The sequence below is a fragment of the Panthera uncia genome, chromosome B1, assembly GCF_023721935.1.
Source record: "Panthera uncia isolate 11264 chromosome B1, Puncia_PCG_1.0, whole genome shotgun sequence".
Taxonomy (NCBI): Eukaryota; Metazoa; Chordata; class Mammalia; order Carnivora; family Felidae; genus Panthera; species Panthera uncia.
This window is the reverse complement of record NC_064811.1, coordinates 200,072,571-200,079,566: the sequence shown is the minus strand read 5'-3', so window position 1 is coordinate 200,079,566 and position 6,996 is coordinate 200,072,571. Positions and strand designations below refer to the sequence as shown.

Genomic DNA, 6,996 nt, shown 5'->3' with positions numbered 1-6,996 from the left:
AGGGCGTGTTTCTGGCGAGGGCGGTTCCCTGTGAGGGCGTGTTCCTGGCGAGGGCGGTTCCCTGTGAGGGCGTGTTTCTGGCGAGGGCGGTTCCCAGTGAGGGTGGTTCCTGGCAAGGGCGGTTCCCGATAAAGGCGGTTCCCTGTGAGGGCGTGTTTCTGGTGCGGGCTGTTCCCCGTGAAGGGTGTTCCTGGCGAGGGTGTGTTCCCTGTGATGGCGTGTTTCTCATGAGGGCGGTTCCTGGCGAGGACGCGTTTTTTGACAAGGGCGTGTTCCTGGCGAGGGCAGTTCCCTGTGAGGGCGCGTTTCTGGTGAGGGCGGTTCCCAGTGAGAGCTAGATGTGCTCAGGCCCACAGGCTACTCAGTGCAAAGCAACGTGTTTTTTGACATCTTCCTTCAGGAGCTGTTTTGACTGTAGTTTCTCCAGCTCTATCTCCCTGGTGCCTGAATTGCTATGACAGCCACTTAGACCAGTGCCATCAAATTGAGAAGTCAGAGTCCTCAAAAATTCCAGGGCCCCGAGCAGTTCTTACCTGAGAGACCAACATCTAGTTCAAGAAAACGCCTTTTAATTGTGAAATAACACTACAGAGGAGAGGTATTTTCTTCCTAACATTCAACTTAAAAATAACTCATCATGTTATGTAGCAGTTGAGTAAAGTACTCTGACCAGACGCAAGAAAAAAAAAAAAAAAACTCATCATGCGGTGGGTGCCTGGGTAGCTCAGTCGGTTGAGCGTCCAGCTTCGGCTCAGGTCATGATCTCGTGGTATGTGAGTTCGAGCCCGGCGTCGGGCTCTGTGCTGACTGCTCAGAGCCTGGAGCCTGCCTCAGATTCTGTGTCTCTCCATCTCTTGCCCCCTCCCCTGCTCATGGTCTGTGTCTGTCTCTCAATAATAAATAAATGTTAAAAAAAAACAAAAACTCATCATGAGCATGAGTTAAGAGATGTGGGATAATCCTCATCTTTCCACTAGAAATGTGTTTCTCAAGCAGGTAGAGATCCCAGAGCAGGTATCAAAGGACTTCATGGATTCTGAAGACCCCATTTAAGCAATGTATCCTCAAATGGTTACTTTTTTTAAATTTAATTTTAAAAATGTATATGCAAGTTAGTTAGCATATAGGGCAATAATGATTCAGGAGTAGATTCCTTAATGCCCCTTACGCATTTAGCCCATCCCCCCTCCCACACCCCCTCCAGCAACCCTCTGTTTGTTTTTCATATTTATGAGTCTCTTATATTTTGTCCTCCTCCATGTTTTTATATTATTTTTGCTTCCCTTCCCTGTGTTCATCTGTTCTGTGTCTTAAAGTCCTCGCATGAGTGAAGTCATATGATTTTTGTCTTTCTCTCACTAATTTTGCTTAGCATAATACCCTCTAGTTCCATCCATGTAGTTGCAAATGGCAAAATTTCCTTCTTTTTGATTGCCAAGTAATGCTGCATTGTGTGTATGTGTGTGTGTGTGTGTGTGTGTGTGTGTGTATATATATATATATATATATATATATACACCACATCTTCTTTATCCATTCATCCATCAATGGACATCTGGGCTCTTTCCATACTTTGGCTATTGTTGATAGTGCTGCTATAAACATGGGGGTGCATGTGTCCCTTCGAAAGAGCACACCTGTATCCCTTGGATAAATGCCTAGTAGTGCAATTGCTGGGTTGTAGGGTAGTTCTATTTTTAGCTTTTTGAGGAACCTCCATACTGTTTTCCAGAGTGGCCGCACCAGCTTGCATTCCCACCAACAATGCAAAAGAGATCTTCTTTCTCCACATCCTCGCCAACATGTGTTGTTGCCTGAGTTGTTAATGTTAGCCATTCTGACAGGTGTCAGCTGGTATCTCCTTGTGGTTTTGATTTGTATTTCCCTGATGATGAGTGATGTTGAGCATTTTTTTCATGTGTCGGTTGGCCATCTGGATGTCTTCTTTGGAGAAATGTCTATTCATGTCTTTTGCCCATTTCTTCCCTGGATTATTTGTTCTCTGGGTGTTGAGTTTGATAAGTTCTTTATAGATTTTGGATACTAACCCTTTATCTGATATGCCATTTGCAAATATCTTTTCCCATTCTGTCGGTTGCCTTTTAGTTTTGCTGATTGTTTCCTTTGCTGTGCAGAAGCTTTTTATTTTGATGAGGTCCCAGTAGTTCATTTTTGCTTTTGTTTCCCTTGCCTCTGGAGACGTGTTGAGTAAGAAGTTGCTGTGGCCACGGTCAAAGAGGTTTTTGCCTGCTTTCTCCTCTGGGATTTTGATGGCTCCCTGTCTTACGTTTAGGTCTTTCATCCATTTTGAGTTTATTTTTGTGTATGGTGTAAGGAAGTGGTCCAGGTTCATTCTTCTGCATCTTGCTGTCCAGTTTTCCCAGCACCACTTGTTGAAGAGACTGTTTTTATTCCATTGGATATTCTTTCCTGCTTTGTCAAAGGTTAGTTGGCCATACATTTGTGGGTCCATTTCTGGGTTCTCTATTCTGTTCCATTGATCTGAGTGTCTGTTCTTGTGCCAGTCCCATACTGTCTTGATGATGATGGCTTTGTAGTATAGCTTGAAGTCTGGGATTGTGATGCCTCCTGCTTTGTTTTCTTTTTCAAGATTGCTTTGGCTATTTGGGGGCTTTTCTGGTTCCATACAAATTTTAGGATTATTTGTTCTGGCTCTGTGAAGAATGCTGTTATTATTTTGATAGGGATTGCATTGAATATGTAGATTGCTTTGGATAGTATTGACCTTTTTTTAAAAATTAAAAAAAAATTTTTTTTAACGTTTATTCATTTTTGAGAGACAGAGAGAGACAGGGCATGAGCGGGGAAGAACAGAGAGAGGAGGAGACACAGAATCCGAAGCAGGCTCCAGGCTCCGAGCTGCCAGCACAGAGCTTGACGCGGGGCTTGAAGTCACAAACTGCGAGATCATGACCTGAGCCAGTCAGACGCTCAACTGACTGAGCCACCCAGGTGCCCCAGTATCGACCTTTTAACAATATTTGTTCTTCCTATCCAGGAGCATGGAATCTTTTTCCATTTTTTTGTGTCTTCTTTAATTTCTTTCATAAGCTGTCTGTAGTTTTCAGCGTATACATTTTTCACCTCTTTGGCTAGATTTATTCCTAGGTATTTTATGGTTTTTGGTGCAACTGCAAATGGGATCCATTCCTTGATTTCTCTTTCTGTTGCTTCATTGTTGGTGAATAGCAATGCAACCGATTTCTGTGCGTTGATTTTATATCCTGCAACTTTGCCAAATTCATGGATCAGTTCTCGCAGTTTTTTGGTGGAATCTTTTGGGTTTTCCATATAGAACATCATGTCATCTGTGAAGAGCAAAAAAATGTGGAAGCGTCATGAATTTGCGTGTCATCCTTTTGCAGGGGCCATGCTAATCTTCTCTGTATCATTCCAATTTTAGAATATGTGCTGCCGAAGTGAGCATTACCTTCACGTGGTTACTCTTATATACAGGTTCATTTCTCTCCAAAAGTTCTACCTCCATTCGTTAATGTACCATTTCTTTCAGGGAATATTTTCTGAGTTCTAGTCCTATTTCATAGCTTTCCCAAGCTGATCCACCTTGGACACACCCTTTTTCATTTTCTTTCATGACTCCCTCTTTCATATTTATATCATTCTGTTGACATTATTTGTTAGCTTAACTGCAATAAGAATCAAACCTAAACTCTGAGATTGGGCTTTCATAATTATTCAGAAATATTTCCTAGTAATTCCCAGTTCCTACCCTGTGCTCTAGACCCACTGGTGCCAAAGCCTCAAGGAAACCCTGTGAGCACATAGTTCCACGTATGTGCTTGGTTTCTTCATTTCTTCAGTACCGCTGGCTGCATTCAGATCTCATAGGGCACGGTGCCAGCCATGTCATAGGGTTCGTAGGAAAATCCAACAGAGTTCTTCGTGGTGCCAGACCCTGCCCTTAACCTTCCCCAAAGGGCTCATTGGCTAAGATGACACCACAGTTAAGACCACAGGCTTTGGAATCTAATTTGTATGAATTCAAATCCTAAACAAACAAACAAACAAACAAAACCAAACAAACAAAAAACAAAAAAACAACCACCAAATCCTGGTTCTATCTCTTAACTAAGGGTCAGGAAGATGACTTAACAACACCTGAAACTCAATGTCCTGATCCATCAGACAGTGTAAACCTCAAGAGTGTTATCTCAAGCATGTGTTATGCGGCTGCCAGTGCTACTTCATGGTTGGGACTCAATGAAAGGTAACCTATTCAAGGCAGAAAGACACAGAAATAGCTAACTTCTTGTAAGATGATTGTGGATCTTGATAGAAGGGAAATGTTACCTTAGAAGAAATGGAAGTATTCATGATGTCCTCTTCCACATGGACCACCATTTCTTCTTTCCAGCCATCCGGATCCCAGGAGACCCTGGCCATATTCCTCATGTCTACAGAGTTGGTCCCCACTATTCCAGAGCTCAGTTCAATCCTATACCCACTCACTCAGATTCCTACTTTGTGCCAGATGCTGCCATAGACGCTGCCACTGATGCTGGAAATCCATCAGTGAGATTGATTGGTTCCTTTGAAAATCTCTCAGTCTCTTTTTTCTGTCTACTCACCCCACTGTCTTCCAGCCTCATACAGCGTTAGCATCTGTGCCGGGATTTCTTGTCCTTGCTTTGCAGCTGGCAGTAGAAGACCCTACCGCCTTGTGCTCGCTCCCTTCTCCACCTACACCCTCTCAGTGACACAGTCCGTTCCTCCAGGCCTCCTACACTCTGGAGCCTGGCTAGAATGCAAATAATTGATTAATCTCTACCACCAACTTAGCGCTGATTCTGGACACAAGCATCTGCCCTAGTGTCTCCCCAAGGAACTCTTCCTGTGGTCAAACATGATGGTAAACATTGCTCACTATGTCACCCTCTTAGACATTTAAAATGCACATGGACTCAGAGAAATCTTTCAGTAAAGATGCCCATTAATGTTTGCCAAGCTGGCATTTCCCAAACTTACACAGACCCTTTCACAAATAACAGCTGTGCATAACCACCAGAATAGGTGTTCCATGGTACCTGTTCTGGGAGATGCTCCTATTTATATCATCATTCTGTTGACATTAATTTGTTAGCTTTACTGCCATAAGACTGATGCTACCCTGAGAGCAGTGACTTTGCTGTCAGATTACTTAGTAGTTATAGCAGCTAATGCATATGACTGAGCAGCAGGTAAGCATATAATAGGTGCTCAATAAGAAGTGTCTTCTGGAAGCTCAGCTTCTCTAGAACAATCATGTTTCATATCTCGATTATATCTGGGTCTTACGTGAGCATCACTTTGTGTTGGCTCTGTAGATTTCTGGCCTCTTTGGTGCATTTTTAATTTTTAAAAATGTTTTTTAATGTTTGTTTATTTTTCAGATAGTTACACAACACTAGTAGGGGAGGGGCAGAGAAAGAGGGAGACACAGAATCTGAAGCAGGCTCCAGGCTCTGAGCTGTCAGCACAGAGCCCAACGTGGGCTCAAACCACAAGATCATGACCTGAGTTGAAGTCAGATGCTCAACTGACTGAGCCCCCCAGGAGCCCCTCAGTGCATTTTTTTAAAACAGACTTTTATTTTGTTAAAAAAATTTTAAGCTTATTTATTTATTTTGAGAGAGACAGAGACAGTGTGAGCAGGGGAGGGGCAGTGAGAGAAGGAGAGAGAGAGAGAGAGAGAGAGAGAGAGAGAGAGAGAAAGAAAATGAGAATCCCAAGTAGGCTCCATGCTGTTAGCACAGAGCCCCAGGGCTTGAACTGATGAAACTGTGAGATCATGACCTGAGCCAAAACCAAGAGTCAGATGCTTACCTGACTGAGCCACCCAGGTGCCACTAAAAGGTTAATTTAAAGCAGAGTTTATAAATAAGGATTTTTGTGAACTATTGATTCATGGGATCGTAACAGGTATTAAGGCAAAATCTTCTACAGTGAATCAAATTTGGATAAACTAGCGTTAAATAACATTATTGCAGGATTTCTGGAAACATCTAATGTGTTCATGTGTGCTGTAACACATGTGAACATAGCAGTAGGCATCATCAAGTGTCCTTGACCTGGAAGGCCATTTTCCCCCAATGCATTTCGTGGGGCTGGCGTTCTGCAGAAATTCTGTATTAAACATTTTCTCAGTATAGCGTCCTAAGAACAAAATCATTATTTCAAATTTATTAGAGATGTTCTCGTTAATTTACTAGACTCCTACACCCTAATCTCTCATGAAATAATTCCAGTTATTATTATTACTAGGTGAATGGGAGACATTCTAGTGCCAGGACAAAACACTGGGCAGAACTGAGGAAATCTGAATTACGGTTCTAGCTACATTAGAGTCTAGCCATGAGAAACTTCAAATATTTTAAATACAATCAAAACAATGTTTTAATAATTTCTTAATTTAACAATTTATTAATCACTTAAATATAATTTTATTAAAAGCTTGTGTATGTTGCATTTTCAAGAACTCCACAATTCTTGAACCATGTCATGTTACATTTGATCTTCATAACGGTTTCAATTTCGGTACATATTCTGTGGTAACTATCATTTGTTTTAGCTCATTCCTACCGTTGCATTGAAGGAAAGCCTTTTAGTCACTCTGAAAATGAAGCATTAACTTTGAATGTTGCCAATAATCGTGGTTCCAAATTTATATCATTAAACTTTTGGTACTATTTTGGAGGAGTCAGTTGTGTCCAAGTGTATTTGTTATATTGTCTGTGAGATTGTTCCTTTCATAATGTATTTGCGCAGGCAGTGCCGAAAGGGAAGTCCAGCTGGAACCAGAAGGTGTGCTCTCTGAGAATTTAAGACGTTTTTGGGTTTGTGCAGTCTTCTTGCAGAAGAAACCAAAGTTGGTCTTTGGAGTGAAGAAATTGTCTTCGGGAAGGGGCGTTGAGAGGGCCTGCCTTCTTCCCGTTCATTTCCAAAATGGATTGGGACAACCGGGTGATGTGTTGACTG

At 42.1% G+C, this 6,996-nt stretch overlaps 1 non-coding gene across 1 annotated transcript; it reads right to left on the bottom strand.

Annotated features, from left to right (window-relative positions):
* Positions 1-3,341: 3,341 nt before the first annotated feature.
* LOC125924059 (U6 spliceosomal RNA) lies at positions 3,342-3,448 on the bottom strand. The gene has a single exon (XR_007458245.1). It is a non-coding gene; the product is annotated as a U6 spliceosomal RNA (small nuclear RNA).
* Positions 3,449-6,996: the final 3,548 nt, after the last annotated feature.